Genomic DNA, 22,942 nt, shown 5'->3' on the forward strand with positions numbered 1-22,942 from the left:
GCCTTCTGTTCTTCCTCCTGAGTCTCTTCCCGTGTGTTCCACCTCCATCGAGAGTCCAGTAGAAAAGCAGTCAGTTGATATTCCTCCGTGTTGCGCCCCCTTCAGTGATGTTTTCCGCCTGAAGAGAGCCTCCAAGCTGCCTCCACACTGGCCATGGGACTGTCCCATCGATCTGCTTCCGGGTGAGTCAGTGCCCCGTGGGAAGATCTATCCACTTTCCATCCCAGAGCAGAAGGCCATGGAGGAGTACATAGAAGAGGCTTTAAACCAAGGCTACATTTGTCCGTCCACTTCCCCTGCTGCTTCGAGCTTTTTCTTCGTCGACAAGAAGGACGGAGGCTTGCGGCCTTGTATCGATTACCGGGCTCTCAATAAAATCACAGTGAAGTTCCGATATCCTCTTCCCCTCGTCCCAGCGGCTCTGGAACATCTGCGCGGTGCCACTGTGTTCACCAAGCTGGACCTCTGCAATGCATACAACCTCATCCGGATACGTGAGGGGGACGAGTGGAAGACGGCCTTTGTGACCCCTACTGGACACTACGAGTACCTCGTTATGCCATATGGCCTGGTCAAAGCCCCCTCCGTATTCCAGGACTTCATCCATGAGGTGGTCCGGGAACAAGTCTGTCCTAGTCTACGTAGATGACATCTTGATCTATTCCTGGAGCATGGCCGAACATCGCCACCACATTGCGGAGGTCCTCCAACACCTGAGAGAATTCCAGTTGTACCTCAAAGCTGAAAAGTGTTTGTTCCACCAACCTTCTGTGCAGTTCCTCTGATACAACATCAGTAGCGGTGGCATCCAGATGGACGAGGGGAAGGTGGAGGCCATCAAGAACTGGCCCATTCCATCCACCATCAAGGAACTCCAAAGGTTTCTCAGATTCTCCAACTTCTACAGAAGGTTTATTCAGAACTACAGCTCCATAGCCCATCCACTTACCAATCTCCTCCGCAACAAGCCCAAGTCTCTGTCCTGGACACCATCGGCCAATGAAGCATTCAACACCTTGCGAGAAGCCTTTACCATCGCACCGCTCCTCATCCATCCAGATCCCGAGAAGCCTTTCATCATGGAAGTAAACACCTTACATACCGGCAATTGAGGAATGGAGGCATTGGTTAGAAGGTGCCAAGCATCAATTCACCGTACTCACAGATCACAAGAACTTAGAGTACTTGAGGGATGCCAAGAGACTCAACCCCCGTCAGGCCCGATGGGCGTTATTCTTCACCCGCTTCAATTTCTGCATCTCCTATCGTCCTGGACCCAAAAAATGTAAAAGCTGATGCTCTTTGCCATCTCTATGCTCCAGAAGAGACCAACGAAACTCCTGAAACCATACTCCCTGAAAGTATCATGAGTCCCATCCAATGGTCGGAGACCTCAGTTCCTGCCTCCAATGCCTCCGCCAGCACTCCGCCGGGCTGTCCCCCCGGATTACAGTATGTCAACAGAACCCAACGCACTCCGCTCATCCATTCTTCCCACACATCTCTGGGCACTGGCCACCCAGGGGCCAATGAAACCCTCTCACTGTTGAAAGAGTGCTTCTGGTGGCCGAACATGGCCAGGGATGTGAGAAGGTACATGCAGGGATGTAAGGACTGCGCCATCTCAAAGAGCCCTCGCCATCTTCCATCCGGCAAACTCCTTCCTCTGCCTGTTCAAAACAGACCATGGTCACACCTAGGAGTAGATTTCATCACCGATCTACCTTCCTCCGATAACTGTACCTGTATACTGGTGGTCATCGACAGATTCTCCAAATCCTGCTGGCTGATACCCCTCAAGGGTCTACCCACAGCCATGGAAACTGCAGAAATCATGTTTAACCACATCTTCAGGTACTATGGGATTCCAGAGGATATTGTGTCGGACCATGGACCACAGTTTATCTCACGTGTGTGGAAAGACTTCTTCACCCTCCTAGGTGTGACCATAAGCCTCTCATCTGGGTACCATCCGCAGTCAAACAGGCAGATGGAAAGGAAGATCCAAGAGATCGGGCCGATTCCTGTGTACCTTCTGCCATGGCCACCAGAACTCCTGGAACCAGTTCCTGGGTTGGGGCGAGTACACCCAGAACTCCCTACGTCAACCTGCCACTGGACTCACTCCCAGTGCGTACTCGGTTACCAACCCCCTCTGTTCCCCTGATCCGGGGAACCATCAGATGTTCCAGCAGTCGACTACTGGTTCCGGGAGAGTGAGAGGGTCCCAGGTTCATTGGTCCCTTAACCATTGTGAAGCAGATCAACCCTGTCACCTATCAGCTCCAACTACCACCTCAGTACAGGATTCACCCCACTTTCCATGTCTCACTCCTTAAACCTCACCACCCTTCTGTTTCTGTTCCCACAGAGCCTGGCGAGGAGCCCCCCCTTCCTCTGATCCTGGATGATGGAGCTGCATACCAGGTCAATGAGATCTTGGACTCTCGGCGCCGTGGTGGTCAACTGAAATATCTGGTGGACTGAGAAGGTTAGGGTTAGGGTCCATCAGCACTCACCTCAGTTCACTGTCCAGTCTCGTTTGTAACAAGGACTCATACTCCTATGCTCCTGCATCGTGAGAATACTTACCTACTCCACTCCAGTGATCTTCCTCGTCTTCGTGCTAAGTGTCTGCATGAGTGTATCCCTACCGTTCCTGTGTGTTAGTCATCTCTGCACCCACCATCGTCCACGAGTCATCCACCTGCAAGAAAAGGACAGTATTATTAATTCAGTTTACCTTCACTATAATCTACATCTCCGTTACTCACCTGATCATCTGTCATTGCAACACCTCAACCGTGAGGAAGAAGGTAAGTAACTGGAAAACCTCTTCTGTAGCAAACACGGAGAAACTGGAAGATACTTGGGGAAAACACAGAGAACAGGTAAGTGAGTCTTTCCTTGTTCAAGGCCAGACATTTAACTGAGGCTGAGTTGTGCATATTTGAAGTGCGCTGATGATGGGGTTAATAATAACAGGTGCTGGTGATCAGTAGACTGGTGACAATGATCTCTGTGTGGTGGAAGTGAGAGAGCCTGGTTGATCTGTGACACCAAGGATCTACCCAAAACATTTAAAGGTTTTATACTTTCATTATTTTTAATATACAATGCTAGTAACTCAACAGCAAGTAAGAAAAGAAGTGGGCTAACTGGGTCACCCTGACGTATTCCCCTATTAATATCAAATCTCCTTGTAGTGCCTGATTGAAGTAAGACAGCACTTGTAATTTGTTTGTATAACATCGAAATTATATTAACGAATTTTCTCCCAAAGCCAAAATGTTGCAGAGATTGTAAAATAAAACGGTGTTCAAGTTTGTCAAAAGCTTTAAAGAAGTCTAGAAATAATATTATTCCATCATCCTCTAGCAAATGTGAATATTCTAATAAATCTAAAACCTGCTCTAAATCTTAATGTTATCTAAATGTTATTGTGTATTAATCGATTTGGAAGAAATCCAGATTGTGTATCACTAATAATTTTACCTATACCACTTTAAAGTCTACTAGCTAAAGCATTAGTGAAAATTTTGTAGTCAACATTAAGTAACGTAATTGGCCTTAAATTATCAATAAAAGTTTTATCTTTTTTTGGTTTTGGTATTAACACAATTATAACTTGTTTCATTGTTGTTAATAATGTATTACTTTCTAAACACTCCTTCAGTGCTTCAAAGAGCATTTCTCTTATATCAGACCAGAAAAAAAGATAAAAGTTAGTTGTAAGTCCATCTTGACCTGGTGACTTCCCTAAAGCCATTTTCTTTATAGATGTATCAATTTCTTCGATTTTTAAATCAGAGTCACAAGTCGTTTTAAAATCTGGGTCAATTTTAGGAATAAAAGGATCTACTTTTTTGAAGAAATTCTCAGAGTTTGCCTCAGAAAAGCATAATGAATATAGGTTTTGATAAAATCTATATACTTCATTATCTATTTCTTTTGGATCAGTTACAATTTTATTATTTATATTTAAAGTAGTAAGTGCATTTCTTCCTTGTCTTGTTTTTTCTAATCTACTGAAATAGGAACTGTTTTTCTCACCATATTCAATCTGTTTTGCTCTGGATCGTATATATGCCCCTTGTGCCTTTTTCAGGTACAAATAATCTAATTTAGATTTGTAATCTAATCATTTCTTCCTTATTAATATCTAATGACAGATTCTTCTCACAACAATCATTAATGTCCTTTATAAGCTGTCTCTCTAATTCTTTCTGTTTTTAACACAGTCTTTTACCATAACAACCATTACCATACCAATTGAGTACTTTCTCACTTCATATTTAAAAAATTCCCACTTCTTTCCACATGAGTCAATCTCTTCATTTGTTTTGACTGAATATAAGATTTTCTTATCATATTACAAATCTGCTCATGATTTAGAAAATTTGCATCAAACTTCCAATATTTTTGTCTAAATATTATTCCTGTATCAGGCATCAGTGTGACAGTAACTATACAATGATCAGTAATAGGAGCTGCAGAAATTGTAGCTCGTGAAACATATTTGAAGAGTTCCTGTGTTATCAACCAAAAATCTATTCTCCCATTGTGTCTAATCCATGAATATTGTCTTAATTTAAGGTTAACATGTCTCCAAATATCTATTAGGGAATTATAAACACAAAAATATTTTGATTGTATTCATAATCAACATACTTTGTCAGGAATCTATCCATCCATTCATCAGGGACACAATTAAAGTCTCCGCCCACTAAAATATTATCAGTTGGGAAAAGTGCTTTCAATTCACTAATTCACCATAAACATTCAGAAAAATCAGTGAAGTTCCTTCAGTGATGAAAACTGCAGCAATCCAATGTCCATCTTTATCTCTTTAAACTTTATCTTGTTTAAACATATGGCTACGCCAGCAGATCTATTAGTTCCATGGCTAAACAAAATGGTATCCCCCCCATTGGTTTCTCCAAAACATTGAGTCTTCTGTACTGGAATGAGTCTCTTGCAAGAAAATGCACTGTGCCTGTTGCAAAATAAAAATATAGCCTTCCTTTTAATACTGTCTTTAAGCCCCCTGGTATTTAATGAAATAAAAGAAAACTTAGAACAAAATGTAAACATAGTATTCAGTAGTACTATAATTAGTTAGAACAAGCTAACAATAACACACCACAGTAAATGTGTGAAAAAAGTAATGTCACATTGGTCCCTCGAAACATAACCTCACTTGCCTCATTTCTTCACATTAATAAGTCTCAGAAAATATTTCCAATGCATTTTGCACTCTTATGGGAAAATCTGTACATTTTCTATGAACCGAAAAGGCCCTCGAAAATATGCCCCTTTCTTTTGATCTCTTGCCTCTATAATCTTTGGCCACAACAGCTCCCTCGCCATCTTTTCTTGCTTGGTTAGATCTTCTACAAATCAAACGCCAGCCTGTTTGCATACATTACACTCTTTGGAAAGCTTCCAGATCTCATTTCTGCACTCCCGTTTAACAAACTGGACGATGACTTGTCTCGTACGACTCTGCTCCTTCCTGCCGATACGATGAACAGTGTCCACCATGTCATCTACCTTCCACGGCACTCCCGGTGCGATTTTTGAAAGGAGAGAAATCACTGTTGCCCTGACATCCTCGCTCTCCTTTTCTTTTAGGCCTTTGATACGTAAGTTCCATCTCCTTTTGTATTTTTCCTGCTCTTTACACTTTTCTGTCAGCACCTTCATTTCGTCATGCAGTTTGCCGACTTGCCGTTCTAACTCCACTGTTTTGTTTTTGTAATCGGTTACCTCTTCTCTCATCACGGCAATCAGGCTGGAATTCTCCTCCATTTTACGGGAGAGATCTTCCATCCTTCTCTCTTGGATGTCAAATCTGTCCACCAACTTGTTAACAACTTCTAGTATTTTTATTAGTAGCGATATCATCTGGAGGCTCAGCCATGGTCTTCATCTGTACTGATCTGCGTCTTGAGCAGATGATGTCACTTGGAGGGAGGTGTGGCCAGGCCCGCTGAACACGCCCCACATCAAAACAGTGCCACAAAGAGAAACGCACAGAAAAGTGAAGCGCAAAGGGAAAATGGTTTCGCGAGCACACGCTTGACTGAAATGCAGATTAAAAGGAGCGTTGCAAATGAATGAGTAGGTGTGACCATGGAAAATGTTGCAGAGATAAAATAGGATCATTGATTTTTGCAGTTAATTATATAGTTATTTTTACTTTATTTTTCTTTTGCAATTCTTTATTTTTGTTTTTAAAACAACTTTTTTTTTTTGCTCAATTACTTTATTCTTTTTTTTATGTGGCTTTAAATTGACTCCATAGCGCACGCGCACACACAAACACACACACACACACACAAACACACACACACACACACACACACACACACACACACACCACACAGGTTTGTTTTGCTATCTTAGTGAGGACTCTCCATAGGCGTAATGATTTTTATACTGTACAAACTGTACATTCTCTCCCCTACCCCTAAACCTACCCATCACAGAAAACTGTCTGCATTTTTATATTTTTAATAAAACATTGTTTAGTATGTTTTTAAAGCTATTTTAAATATGAGGACTCATGAAATGTCCTCATAAAACATGTTTACGTCGTAATACCAGTGTAATACCCATGTCATTATATATGGAGGACCAAATTACTCAAAATGAAATAATTAAATAAATAATGAATTCAATAAAACAACAATTAAATGTACCAGTTTATTCTGAAATAATTAAATAATTTCATAAATAATTAATTAATTTCATAATTAACTAATTAATTTAATTAATTATTAATTCAATAATTAAATAAATAAATGTATCTATTTCTTTTGTAAAATTACATGAAAACACAACATTTATTGTTTACTATATTTCACAATTACCTCTTCCACACACACTTTTGTTATGTTTAAAAATCTATTTTTTCATTATTAAATGTTCTTTTTCAAAAAGCCGTTTTTCATAATAATATGCTGCATTTACGAATGACGCCTGTTTGACGAATCATGCATTTCCAAAGCACGATTTTCCCAAAGATTTTTTTCATAATAATAGAGGACATTTCACAAATGCCAATCAACAGGCAGTGGGCGGTGCTTGGCGCTGATTGGATAATCCTTTCAGATTGATTACTTTTGTCTGTCTGGGTCTGGCAAGTGGCAATTGGGGAATTGATTTGAAATTAAGATGGTGGTAGGAATGGATCAAGTTAAAAATGCACTGCTTTTATTTGCAGATGATGTAGAAGAGAATGGTTTGTTTGGTGATGCTCTGTTATCTGGATTAGATGACATAAAGGATCTGCTGGCGGCAATAAGTGCATCACAGGATCTAGAAATCGATGACTTCATATGGAAGTGATTGAACACAGAGCTCTTGTAGATGAGTATGCAAACACGAGATTACGAGACAATGTGTTTGGAAGACCATGTTTTGATGTTCCAGTAGATTCAATCCGGAGATATGTGAATGCGGGATTTAGAGCTAAAGAAATCGCAGATTTGCTTGGTGTGTCCGTAAGCATGATTCGAAGAAGAATGGAGCTCGCTGGACTATGGTAAGACATTTAATCAATTATAAAGTATTATATAATGTATACTTAACTAACGTTAAGTGCTTTTCCATCACTAGCAATTTTTTCAAGATGTCCTCGCTGTAGCCCGCATGTTTTTTTCCCTAAACCAAGCTAAGCTTAGTTTTGTGTGTGCAATTAGCACTGTAATAATAACCACTCAAATGCCATTTGCTCATGAATTAGTAAATATAGGTCTTAGTAATATTTTAAGTGATAGAAAAGATTCTATAAACAACTATAAAAGAAAAGCTGCTTTCTCCAGCTCTCTGCACTAGTTCAACACACACACACACACACACACACACACACACACACACACACACACACACACACACACAATAGACCTTTATCACACTTCCTATATCCGGTAAATGGCTGAATCCTCTCACCGGTGTTACTTCAGCTTAAGCCGGGTGCACACTGTGCAATTTATAACAGTCCTTTACGATTGTTGCTTGTCAGTCTGTACGTTCATGATCCTCATGACACACTGTGGGATCTCAGCTGTCATTTATGACTGTACGACAGTCAAGACGCGTTAAAAACAGACGCATGCATGAAAACTTGTCCGGAGTTTTACATCATCAACCCACACACATTCAGTGACTGTGAGCTGCATTACACACGGGACTGAAATGGTGGCTAACAAAGACATATCTGGCCTTAATTTTGATCACGGTTTATCTTGAAAATCGAAGACAATTTAACGTTTGTCGTAGGAGAAGTCACACTGCAGGACTGTGCGCCAAATCCTCTGACACTGCCAGAATTTCGTTGAAGGAAAAATTTGATCGCAACAGTCATTAATCGGCTGTCTGTGAACATGTCAAACTAGCGATCAAAGACTACAGATTTTAGCCTAGGATTATAGGAATCTCTTAGGATTCTCAAAACTTGTCTCAGACTACCAAATCGTGGCCAAATCACACAGTGTGAACCCGGCTTTACCCGGCTGCTCTAATTCTAAATATATATTCACGATTTCCCGACACAGCAGGATGAAGGTCCTATAATACGTGGACGTCGGAGTACGTTCGTGTGTAGGTCTATGCATTTCGATACTGAGTATGTTATCTCATATGTTCAACCTGCTGAAATGTTCCCTTCCAAATGTGCATTCTAAATAATACATTTATTTCCCAACAAACCTGCCGCAGTGCAATGCTCGTCTTCTCATTGACTGTTTTTCTCTTACTGATCATATTTTGTACCTATTGAGTTTACATTTATAAATGAATTTGACTGATAAACACCCTTTACGAAAATTAACTATGGTTTTATTATAGTACAAGTGTAATAACCATGTTTTTTTTTGTGGATTGATTACCATTTGTATTACCACAGTTTTACTACAGTTACCATGGTTAAAATATGGTAAGCAAAATTTGTGGCTAATTTGTGGCTAACTACAATAACCATCCCATTGGGGCCATTTGTGGGCCCACAGCACACCCAAAAAGTGTGGGTATACCGTGGGTACACTGGGAAAAGTGGGGGTTTACTGTAGAGAATGGTGTGGGAATAATACCTGTAGCCTTAACAACAAGATTAGATTAGGGTTTGCCCTTGCCCGCACTGCCCACAGCGCCCACAGCAAACCCACACTTGCCCACAGTGGGCCCGCACTGGCATGTTTGCTGGGATGTTTTTTGGTTGTATTTGTAGTAAAACCATGTTTAATTTTCATAAAAGCAGTATTAAAATAGATGAACTGCCTTAAAGAAATTTAATGATGTTAAACATTTTACGTTGACAGTGTGACTACTTTGAATATTAAAAATTTTGTCATAAATGTGTGAATTACATACAGTGAAATGACTGTCAATGGAAAAATGACACAATGACTAAAATATTCTATAAATTAATAAATATGTTGATTCTGATCTTATTCATCAGGTCTGGCACACACTTCAGCGTCACGGTCACTATTTAGACTAGCACTGTCTACCGTGTGCAGATGGTGTAATAATCACGTAAGTTTACAAGCCATGGCTTTCTCAGGTCGGCTTATGTTGATTAAAACTGCAAGTTCTGTTGAGTTTGGAAAATTCTGTACACATTAATCATCAGAATAGAAAAATATACATAACCAGAAGGATTGATACACTGCACTTCCGGTAATCAGTTCCGCTGTGATAAAGGTCTATAGATTGGAAACCTAACATGGCGGCCTTGTGCAACTAGCCATTGGGATTCAATCCATTATGTCATCAGGCTACAGGTTGCAGCAAGGACAGTCTAGATTGTTTTTAGATGCTGTGCAGTTGTTAAGTGTATGTATATGTGTGTGTCTGTCTATCTAATATATATATTTTTATATACTATATATACTTTATATACTATATATATATATATATATATATATATATATATATATATATAAATATTTTTTTCCCCATAGGGCTGCGGATTTGTACTCTATGATCAATGATGAAGAATTGGACATCATTGTTAGTGATATTCACCATGCTCACCCAAATGCAGGTTATAAAATGATGTTGGGACACCTGAGATTAAAGGGTCTGCACATTCAGAGTAAGCTGAAGTTACATTTAAAATTAGTCATTATTTATTCACATTATTATCTTATAAGGCAGTGGTTCGCAACTCTGTTCATGGGGACCCACAGTACTGTAAACTTTATCATAGCATGAACTAGATGTTTCACATAAGGGAGACCAAAATATGCTGTTTCCTAGGAGCAAGGTTAACATATACTTTTATAGGGTACCCTGCAATGTTTAATCTGGTTTTTGTTTTCCATTTATTTAATAAATATGACAGAACATTGTGTGCAGGCATCCATGCGAAGGGTGGATCCAGAGGGATCTTAGTTTCGCAGGATGTCAATCCAGACTGCCAGGCGACGGCAGTATAGTGTTCCAGCTCCTAACAGCTTATGGCACATACATGGGAATCACAAGTTGATTAGGTCAGTGTTTTGTTTTAACCCTAACCTGTGTGTGTGTGTGTGTGTGTGTGTGTGTGTGTGTGTGTGTGTGTGTGTGTGTATACAGTGGTGTGAAAAAGTGCTGTCCTGATTTTTTTATTTTTTTGCATGTTTGTCACACTTTAATGTTTCAGATCATCAAACAAATTTAAATATGAATCAAAGATAACACAACTAAACACAACATGCAGTTTTTAAATGATATTTTTTATTATGAAGGGAAAACAAAATACAAACCCACATGGCCCTGTGTGAAAAAGTGCTTGCCCCCCGCTGTTAAAACATAACTTAACTGTGGTTTATCACACCTGAGTTCAGTTTCTCTAGCCACACCCAGGCCTGATTACTGCCGCACCTGTTCGCAATCAAGAAATCACTTAAATAGGACCTGCCTGACAAAGTGAAGTAGACCAAAAGATCCTCAAAAGCTACACATCATGTTGAGATCCAAAGAAATTCAGGAACAAATGAGAAAGTAATTGAGATCTATCAGTCTGGAAAAGGTTATAAAGCCATTTCTAAAGCTTTGGGACTCCAGCGAACCACAGTGAGAGCCGTTATCCACAAATGGCAAAAACATGGAACAGTGGTGAACCTTCCCAGGAGGGGCCGGCCGATCAAAATTACCCTAAGAGCGCAGCGACGACTCATCCAAGAGGTCACAAAAGACCCCACAACAACATCCAAAGAACTGCAGGCCTCACTTGCCTCAGTTAAGGTCAGTGTTCATGACTCCACCATAAGAAAGAGACTGGGCAAAAATGGCCTGCATGGCAGAGTTCCAAGACAAAAACTGCTGCTGAGCAAAAAGAACATAAAGGATCTTCTCAGTTTTACCAGAAAACATCTTGATGATCCCCAAGACTTTTGGGAAAATACTCTGTGGACTGACAAGACAAAAGTTGAACTTTTTGGAAGGTGTGTGTCCCATTACGTCTGGCTTAAAAGTAACACAGCATTTCAGAAAAAGAACATCATACCAACAGTAAAATATGGTGGTGGTAGTGTGATGGTCTGGGGCTGTTTTGCTGCTTCAGGACCTGGAAGACTTGCTGTGATAAATGGAACCATGAATTCTGCTGTCTACCAAAAAATCCTGAAGGACAATGTCTGGCCATCTGTTTGTGACCTCAAGCTGAAGTGAACTTGGGTTCTGCAGCAGGACAATGATCCAAAACACACCAGCCTCTGAATGGCTGAAGAAAAACAAAATGAAGGAGTGGCCTAGTCAAAGTCCTGACCTCAGTCCCATTGAGATGCTGTGGCATGACCTTAAAAAGGCGGTTCATGCTCGAAAACCCTCCAATGTAGCTGAATTACAACAATTCTGCAAAATTCCTCCACAGTGCTGTAACAGACTCATTGCAAGTTATCTCAAACGCTTGATTGCAGTTGTTGCTGCTAAGGGTGGCCCAACCAGTTATTAGGTTTAGGGGGCAAGCACTTTTTCACACAGGGCCATGTGGGTTTGGATTTTGTTTTCCCTTCATAATAAAACCTTCATTTAAAAACAGCATGTTGTGTTTACTTGTGTTATCTTTGATTCATATTTAAATTTGTTTGATGATCTGAAACATTAAAGTGTGACAAACATGCAAAAAAATAAAAAATCAGGAAGGGGGCAAGCACTTTTTCACACCACTGTAATATATATATATATATATATATATTATATATCAATGAACCCAGGAAGAATGCATCTATGCTTTCACTTACTTAAATCCCTCCCTATTCTAGCTTATGCTACTCTAAGCAATGTCTGAAACTTGTATTGTGAGCACTTCACAATATTTGCCTCTTCATGAATCACTTGTTGTATTCCTCAAGTCAAGTCAAGTCCCCTTTATTTATATAGCACTTTTTACAATGTAGATTGTGTCAAAGCAGCTTTACATTGATAACTGGTACATTATTTGGCTGCACAGCAGCTCTTAAAGAATAGTGTCAATGCAGGCAGATCAAAGCACTGTTGAATATCAAATGTCAAGTCAAATGTCAAGTGTCCCCAACTAAGCAAGCCAAAGGCGACAGCGGCAAGGAACCCAAACTCCATCAGGTGACATCAGGTGGCAAATAGGTGTTTAAATGGAGAAAAAAACCTTGGGAGAGACCAGACTTAGTCGGGGGGCCAGTTCTCCTCTGGCCAACAGTGCTTTGTTACGATTCAGGTAGCTATCATAAGTCCGACAGGATCGCAACATTCAAAGTATTTATTCCAGTTCCATCCAATTGAGGATCGTATTCATCACGGCGGTATGGACGGTTGTTGAGGAACTGTGTCGTGGCACTCGCATTCCTTTTGGATAAAAGCATCTGCAAAATGAGTAAATGTTACATACAAAAAAGTAAAATAATACAACATATTGGACATGACATAAGGTAAAATAAGAATAAATAGAAGAAAGAAATCCCTTGTGGAAGCTAGTTCCATTTGCGGGTGGCATATTAGCTAAACACAAACTCACCTTTTTTGAGTGAACCCTTATTTCAAAATTAATTGATCCTAATAATTTGAGTGATCAGTTAGGTTTATATTAAATTAACATATCTGCAGTGTATTAAGGTTACTTAGCCAAGTAGTGATTATAAACTATAGTACATTAAAATCAATATAAATATAACAAAAAGCCAGTTTTAAAACCTGGGGACTTGTTATATGCTCAGATTCTGGTTAATTTTTTATATATTTTTAAGAAGATAATATGCTGATTTACTTATTGCTTTGGCATGATCTGAATTTGATTTTTTTTTTTTTTTTTTTTTTTTGACCTTCAAGTAATGGTACAGTACGTGTTCACCATGAGAATTGAATTCTTTTTCACCTTTTTTTTCTAAGTGTTAGTTTTAATTTTTTCTGCCACAGGTGGAGAGTAGTTATTCACGGTGGTATAGATGGATTCTCTCGTCTCATAGTCTTTTTAAATGCATCCACCAATAACAGAGAGCTGAGAGCATCGGAGCTGTTGTTCTGCACGTGGGGGTGAACGACACCAGGCTGCGGCAGACGGAGGTGCTGAAGCAGGACTTCAGGAGCCTGATCGAGACGGTACGAGCCACATCGCCCGCGACGAGGATCATCGTGTCCGGATCGCTTCCGACGTACCGCCGTGGACATGAAAGGTTCAGTAGATTATTTGCTTTAAATGAATGGTTAATGTCTTGGTGTACTGAACAGAAGCTGCTCTTTATAAATAATTGGAATCTTTTCTGGGAGCAACCTAGGCTCTTCCGTGCTGATGGCCTGCACCCCAGCAAAATCTGGTTGGCCGTGGCGGTGGTGTTGCAACAATCTATAGAGAGATTCTTAACGTTACCCAGAAAACAAACTACAGGTTTAATTCATTTGAAATTCTCGTGCTAACCGTTACACTCTCAGATATAAGTAAAAAGTCGCTACTATCTCTTGCTTTGGTTACTGTTTATAGACCTCCAGGGCCTTATGTTGATTTCCTAAAAGAGTTTGCAGACTTTCTCTCAGACCTATTGGTCAACGTTGATAAAGCGCTGATTGTTGGAGATTTTAACATTCATGTAGACAATACAAATGATGCGTTAGGGGCTGCGTTTACAGATTTACTAAACTCGTTTGGGGTCAAACAAAACGTCACTGGACCCACTCACCGTCTTAATCATACACTAGATTTAATTATCACATGGAATCAATATTACTGATATAGAAATTCTACCGCAAAGTGATGATATCACTGATCATTACCTTGTAACATGCGTACTGCATACTGCTGATATTTGTCAAATTGCGCCACGATATCGACTAGGTAGAACAATTCTTCCGACAACTAAAGATAAATTCACAAATAAACTGCCTGATCTGTCTCAGCTGCTCATTGTACCCAAACACACAAATGATCTTGAGAAAATTACTAGCAGTATGTGCACCACTTTCACTAGTACATTAGATACTGTTGCACCGATGAGATTAAAAAAGGTCAGAGAGAAAAATACTGTACCATGGTACAACAATATTACTCACGCTATCAAAAGAGAAACTCGTAATCTAGAACGCAAATGGAGACAAACTCGTTTAGAGGTCTTTAGAATCGCGTGGAAAGACAGCTCGTCCCGTTATAGAAAGACTCTAAAAGCAGCCAGGGCCGAGCATCTCCGCAAACTCATAGAAAATAACCAAAACAATCCAAGGTTCTTATTTAGTACAGTGGCTAGATTAACAAATAAACAGACATCACCAGAACAAAACATTTCATTACAGTTTAGTAGCGATGACTTTATGAATTTCTTTACTGAAAAAATCGAAAGCATCAGAAATACAGTTGTAAATGTACAACCCTTGACAGAGTTTTATGATTCAGCCTCAATTATCGTCCCTCAAGAACAGTTGCAGTGCTTTACGACTATAGGACAGGAAGAGCTAAATAAACTTATCACAGCGTCTAAACCAACAACATGTTTATTAGATCCAATACCCACTAAACTACTGAAAGAATTGTTACCTGTAGCAGAAGAGCCTCTTCTCAATATTATTAACTCGTCTTTATCTCTAGGTCATGTTCCAAGACCGTTCAAGTTAGCAGTTATTAAGCCTCTCATTAAGAAACCACAATTAGATCCAAATGTATTGGCAAATTACAGACCCATTTCAAATCTTCCATTTATATCTAAAATACTAGAAAAAGTGGTGTCGGTCCAATTGTGCTCCTTCTTGCAAAAAAATGCTATCTATGAAAAATTTCAGTCAGGATTCAGGCCTCATCATAAAAATTAAAATTACAAATGACTTACTTCTAGCTTCTGACCAAGGCTGTATCTCTGTTACTTGATCTCAGTGCTGTGTTCGACACTATAGATCATTAAATACTCCTAGATCGACTACAGAATTACACTGGTATCCAGGGACAGGCATTACGGTGGTTTAGATCGTATCTATCAGACCGTCACAATTTTGTTTATTTAAACGGGGAAAAATCTAAGATAACGATAGTAAATTATGGAGTGCCTCAAGGATCTGTGTTAGGCCCTCTGCTATTTTCAATATACATGCTGCCACTTGGTAATATTATAAGAAGACATGGAATTAGTTTCCACTGCTGTGCCGATGATACTCAATTATATATTTCAACACAACCAGATGAAAACTCTAAATTATCCAATCTGACAGAGTGTGTTAAAGAAGTAAAACATTGGATGACTAGTAATTTTCTTCTATTAAATTCAGATAAGACTGAAGTATTACTTATTGGGCCAAAAACCTGTACACAGAATCTCTCAGACTACAATCTGCATTTAGAAGGATGTTCTGTTACTCCATCCTCGACAGTTAAAGACCTGGGTGTTATATTAGACAGCAACTTGTCCTTTGAAAATCATATTTCATGTTACGAAAACAGCCTTCTTCCACCTCAGAAACATTGCTAAGATACGGAATATGTTATCTGTTTCTGATGCAGAAAAGTTAGTTCATGCTTTCATGACGTCTAGACTAGATTACTGTAATGCATTACTAGCTGGTTGCCCTGCTTCCTCAATAAACAAGCTACAATTGGTACAAAATGCAGCTGCTAGAGTTCTTACCAGGTCAAGAAAATATGATCATATAACACCAATTTTATCATCTCTTCACTGGTTACCTATTAAGTTCCGTATAGATTATAAAGTACTGCTAATGACCTATAAGGCTCTAAATGGTTTAGCTCCTGTGTACTTAACCGATCTTTTATCGCCCTACAATCCTTCACACTCTTTAAGATCACAAAACTCTGGACTTCTGGTTGTACCTAGGATAGCTAAGTCCTCTAAAGGAGGGAGAGCGTTTTCACATTTGGCTCCTAAACTCTGGAATAGCCTTCCTGATAATGTTCGGGGCTCAGACTCGCTCACCCAGTTTAAATCTAGATTAAAGACGCATCTCTTTAGCCAAGCATTCACATAATCCATCTCATATCAGATCAATTGCACATGACTATCTTTGCTTAATGTTATGAACAGCAGCTATGCTAATTATTCTCCATTTGCTTTTCTGTTTTACCTCGGGACGCCCGTTCAGTTTGGATCCAGCCTCTTAAGAAGACCTCAGATGACTAAAACTTTGGAAGAGACGGCGCCAACTCCTGCGATGACTTCAGAAGATGCAACATCTGGATCAACACGCACATTCGCAAATTTCTATATATCCTAATTATTGTTAATATGTAATTCATTTTTCCAGGAGCTCTTTGCTTCTACCTTCAATTAAATTGCAAACAGTGATTGTATATTAATCGCCTAAATTATTACATTATTAGCTAACTGCATTCTCCAAATTGTAATGTTGACATGCATTCTCTGTAAAGCTGCTTTGAAACGATATGTATCGTGAAAAGCGCTATACAAATAAATGTGAATTGAAAAACAGAGAATCGACAGTTCTAGCCTGCTTCCTCACAGCAGTGGATCAATTTGGCATACCTTCAAGAGTAAGGTAGATTTACACCACCCAAGAAGAAAGTTCTATTTTCAGTAATATTATGTAACTTCTAAGACCTCTTAGATCAACAAATAATCCTCCTAGTACAATCATTCTTTAACAGGTCTGACATGGGTGGTGAGAACATTGAGGTGTGTCACTACATGGTGAGTAGACAGGGGGCCAACCGCAACTCTCACATTACTGGCCGTAGTGTACACAACCAAAGGTATGTCTGTCATGAAACAGAAACACAAGATCCAATTGCAAGTGAAAAGTCTTTATTTAAACTACTGCAACGAGACAATAGTAGAAGAACTGTAGCAGGTGCAGTATAATCCAGCGGTGCATAGTCTCTAGTTCTATGCACCTGTGATTGGCTGATGGAAGAGCCTGGCGGGTCTGTGACAGTACCCCCCCAGAAGGTACGCAGGAATCGGCCCGATCTCTTGGTTCTTCTTTTCCGTCTGCCCGTTCGACTGCGGATGGTAACCAGATGAGAGGCTTACGGTCACACCTAGGAGGGTAAAGAAGGCTTTCCAAACACGTGACATAAATTGTGGTCCACGATGTCCTCGGGAATTCCATAATACCTGAAGACGTGGTTAAACATAAGTTCTGCAGTTTCCATGGCTGTGGGTAGACCCTTGAGGGGTATCAGCCGGCAGGATTTGGAGAATCTGTCAATGACCACCAGGATACAGGTACAGTTATCGGAGGGAGGCAGATCCGTGATGAAATCCACTCCTAGGCGTGACCATGGTCTGTTGGGAACAGGCAGAGGAAGGAGCTTGCCGGATGGAAGATGGCGAGGGCTCTTGGAGATGGTGCAGTTCTTACATCCCTGCACGTACCTTCTCACATCCCTGGCCATGTTCGGCCACCAGAAGCACTCTTTTAGCAGTGAGAGGGTTTCATTGGCCCCTGGGTGGCCAGTGCCCAGAGATGTGTGGGAAGAATGGATGAGAGGAGTGCGTTGTGTTCTGTTGACATATTGTAATCCGGGGGGACAGCCTGGCGGAGTGTTGGCGGAGGCATTGGAGGCTGGAACTGAGGTCTCCGACCACTGGATGGGACTCACGATGACACTTTTGGGGAGTATGGTTTCAGGAGCTTCATGGGTCTCTTCAGGAGCATAGAGACGTGATAAAGCTTTAACATTCTTGGAGCCAGGACGATAGGAGATACAGAAATTGAAACTGGTGAAGAACAACACCCAACGGGCCTGACGTGGGTTGAGTCTCTTGGCATCCCTCAAGTACTCAAGGTTTTTATGGTCGGTGAGTACGGTGAATTGATGCTTGGTGCCCTCCAACCAATGCCTCCATTCTTCAAGTGCCAACTTTATGGCTAGCAGTTCTCTGTTGCCAATGTCGTAGTTTCTCTCCGCTGGGCTGAGTTTACGGGAGAAGAAGGCACATGGATGGAGTTTGGCTGGATTTCCCTGCTGCTGCGAAAGCACTGCTCCTACTCCAGTATGGGAAGCATCTACCTCCACGACGAAAGGCTTCTCGGGGTCTGGGTGGATGAGGAGCGGTGCGCTGGTAAATGCTTCTCGCAAGGTGTTGAAGGCTTCGGTGGCCGCTGGTGTCCAGGACAGAGACTTGGGCTTGTTTCGGAGGAGACTGGTAAGTGGATGAGCTATGGAGCTGTAGTTCTGGATGAATCTTCTGTAGAAGTTGGAAAATCCGAGGAATCTTTGGAGCTCTTTGATGGTGGATGGAATGGGCCAGTTCATGATGGCTTCCACCTTCCCCTCGTCCATCTGGATGCCACTGCTACAGGTGTTGTACCCAAGGAACTGCACAGAGGACTGGTGGAATGAACACTTTTCAGCTTTGAGGAACAACTGGAATTCTCTCAGGCGTTGAAGGACCTCCGCAACGTGGTGGCGATGTTCGGCCATGCTACGGGAATAGACCAGGATGTCATCTACGTAGACTAGGATGGATCTATGGAGGAATTGCCGGGGCACCTCATGGATGAAGTCCTAGAATACGGAGGGGGCGTTGACCAGGTCATACAGCATAACGAGGTACTCGTAGTGTCCAGTAGGGGTCACAAAGGCCGTCTTCCATTCGTCCCCCTCACGTATCCGGATGAGGTTATAGGCGCTGCGGAGGTCCAGATTGGTAAACACAGTGGCACCACAGAGATGTTCCAAAGCCGCTGGGATGAGGGGAAGAGGATATCTGAACTTGACTGTAATCTTGTTGAGAGCCCGGTAGTCTATACAAGGCCGCAAGCCTCCGTCTTTCTTGGCCACGAAGAAGAAGCTCGAAGCAGCAGGGGAAGTGGATGGAATAATGTAGCCTTGGTTAAGAGCCTCCTCTATGTACTCCTCCATGGCCTTCTGCTCTGGGATGGAGAGTGGATAAATCTTGCCACGGGGCACTGACTCACCCGGAAGCAGATCGATGGCACAGTCCCATGGCCGGTGTGGAGGCAGCTTGGAGTCTTTCTTCGGGCAGAACACATCACTGAAGGAGGCGTAACACGGAGGAATATCCACAGACTGTTTCTCTACAGGGCTCTCGATGGATGTGGAACACACAGGAAGTGACTCAGGAGGAGGTACAGGTGGCAGGAGTTTTTGTGGAAAACAGTCAGGAAAACAGGTGTCGCCCCACTTCAGGATCTCTCCGGTGGTCCAAGAGATGATGGGGTTGTGCTGCTCCAACCATGGGCGCCCTAAGATCACATCAGCGGTGGAATCCTCCAGAACCAGTAGATGAAGTTCTTCCATGTGAAGTATTCCAACTTGAAGCTTCACCGGACCAGCACACTTATGGACAGGTTTACGACCGAGCAGCTTGCCCGTTACTGAGTGGATCTGGTAGATGGACGGCGTAGAGGTTGTCTTGAGCTTACGCTGATGGCAGAGGTCACCAGAGATGAAGTTACTGGCTGACCCGGAGTCGAGGAGGGCATAGACGGGAATGGAGACATTGACAGCAGCAAGTGTTACGACAGTGGTGAGTGGTTTCATTTTCTTAATGGAGGGTATCATCGCACTCACCATGGGACGAGGAGGACTAATGGGACATGTAGATCTCACATGTCCAGATGCACCACAATATACAATGTCCTTGGGTCAGCCGTCTCTGCCGTTCAGCGAAAATTAGACGATTGTTCTCCAATTGCATAGGTTCTGATACTGGTTCTGGAGGGCTGATGGACTCTGGCTGACGGAGGGATGATGTGCATAGCAGCTGGCCCTGGTGTTCTTCGAGACACGACTGCATACAAGTGGAAAATCTGCTGGAGAGTTGAATGAAGCGTTCAAGCCCGATGGAATCCTCGTATGCAGCGAGATGCAGCCGCACCCTGGGATCCAGACCCTGACGATAGGTGGTGAGCAAAGCTTGTTCGTTCCATCCACTGGCAGCAGCAAGAGTCCTAAACTTGAGGGCATAATTGTTAACAGGCATAGATCCTTGTTTCAACTGATAGAGTTGCTCACCCACCAAAGAATCACCAGCTGGTCTACCGAAATCTTCTTTGAAATGAGAGAGGAAGTTGGTCAGGGACTGGGTTATTGGTCCAAGCTGCGACCAAATGGTTGAGATGGTGAAACAGAAGTGGTAATACTGTCCTTTGTCTTGCAGGTGGATGACTCGTGGATGGTTGAAGGAGAAGTGGTGGAGTGAGCTCACAGAGACGGTAGGGAGACACACACACAGATACTTAGCACAAAGACTGGGAGGCACGCTGGAACGGTAAGGGTAAGTATTCTCAATGAGCTGGAACATTGGAAGAGTAGTCCTTGTATCAACGAGACCGGACAGTGAACTGAGGTGAGTGCTGTGCTTAAGTATCTGGTGGTGATTGTGATGATGGGGATCAGGTGTGTGTGTTAGAACTCTGGTGAGGGAGTGCGCTGTGATTGGCTGAAGTAAGAACCTGGCGGGTCTGTGACAATACTATAGTGTAGAACTTCAAGTTATTGTGTGACGAATGACGGGGTTTGGAGTTTGTAAAATGTGCTTGTAAAAAATATATCAGAATATTGATGTGCCTAATAAGCACATTGCAGATATTTGTTCTTAATATGTACTGTCTAAAACCCTATTCGGACAGTAATTGTTTTTCATGTGGACATCTGTAATAAACATAGGAAAATGTTTGCACTATAATTTAAATGGGTTTTCTGTCTTGCATTTTATCTCAAAATTATGGATGTCATTTTTAAAGTGTAGAAATGAGCAGACAAGTTACTGCAGCCTCTTCTTTACACAAGTAAACGAAGCTGCTTGAGTTATAATTTTACTGTATATAACTGTATACATGGGTCCTTGTCACGTAAGGTGCCCATAAATAAATGTTAAATTTTCATATATTAAAATTGTATTGCTTACCTGTTACTGCCATAATAATGTCCCATTTCAAAGGTTTGTGCTTTTTTGTTCCTCACAGCTCTCACTTACTGTAGTGGAACAGTATGTCTTAAAATGCATGCAAATTATTGTGAATTCAGCACAACTGTTACTGTACGTGCTTGGCACTGTTCAATCCCAAAAATTTGAAAAATCAGAGATGTGGATTTGGACAGCAATTAAATTCACACAAACTTGCTGTTTATCAAAAAAACAGGAAATATTTGATGAAAGAATATTTATGCAAATGGTGGGGGTACAAACACTAACCCCTGTAAATAATGAAAATAGCTTGCGTCCCCATGAAAAACAATTACTGTCTGAATAGGGTTTTTTGTTGTTATTGAAAACCATTCTAAATGTTGATAGAATGTTTTTTTTTTTTTTTTTTTAGGTTGACCTTGACTATGGTCTTGACTGGCAAGGATTGCACCACCATCATATTCCACATGTAGAAATACCTGAAACTGAACTACCACATCAGTTGACAGAAGAGGTTTTGTCTTCACTACCCAATCCTGATGTTCCTTTCTCTCAGAGCTTAACCACCTACTTTAATACAAGAGCTGTATTAATGGCAAGCCACTGATTACAAATGTCAAAACCTTTTAAAGGGTTAGTTCACCCAAAAATGAATATTCTGTCATTAATTACTCACCCTCATGTCGTTCCACATCTGTAAGACATTTGTTCATCTTCAGAACACAAATTAAGGTATTTTTGATGAAATTCGAGAGGTTTATGACTCATCCATAAATGGCAATATAATCAACAATTTCAAGGTCCAGAAAGGTACTAAACGCATCATGTTCATACTTCTTGTGCACAAAAACAAAAAAAACAATGTTTTTATTCAACAATATTTCCTTTTCCATGTTATTATCCTTACACAGTTGGTGCAGTGCTTCCGTGTTTACATCTGAACACCGGCTCAGTATTGGCCGAGGCTTTGATCACATGAGCAGCACGACACGTGTGTGATGCTGACGCAGGAGCTGGCCGATGAGTCGGTGTTCAGACGTAAACACGGAAACTCTGAACTGCGTTCACTGCAACAACTGCATAAGGATAATGACAGGGAAGAGGAAAAATTGTTGAATGATTGAATTTTTGTTTTTTGCACACAAAAAATAATTCTCATCGCTTTATAAATTTAAGGTTGAACCACTGCAGTCACATGACTGTTTTAACAATGTCTTTAGTACTTTTCTGGACCTTGAAAGTGTTGATTATATTGCTGTCTATGGACGAGCCATATACCTCACAGATTTCATCAAAAATATCATAATTTGTGTTCCGAGGTGAACGAAGGTCTTATAGGTGTGGAACGTCATGAGGGTCAGAAATTAATAACAATTTCATTTTTGGGTGAACTAACCCTTTAATACACAAGGGTAGAAACATTTAGAATTTGTACACCTCATTACATGCAGAATCATTAGGCAAGTTGATTTTCTGATTGATTTTTTTCTAAACACATTTTACCAATTCCAAACCACATCAATCTTAATAACTACCATTATGTTTGTATTTAATCATTAATAAATTATATATAATTGTTCATAAAGGCTGGAAGTGAAAAACGCCTTATATTCAGGTATGGATAATTATTAGGCAGATTTTCTTTTACA

Source organism: Ctenopharyngodon idella, chromosome 7 (assembly GCF_019924925.1).
Source record: "Ctenopharyngodon idella isolate HZGC_01 chromosome 7, HZGC01, whole genome shotgun sequence".
NCBI classification, from domain to species: domain Eukaryota; kingdom Metazoa; phylum Chordata; class Actinopteri; order Cypriniformes; family Xenocyprididae; genus Ctenopharyngodon; species Ctenopharyngodon idella.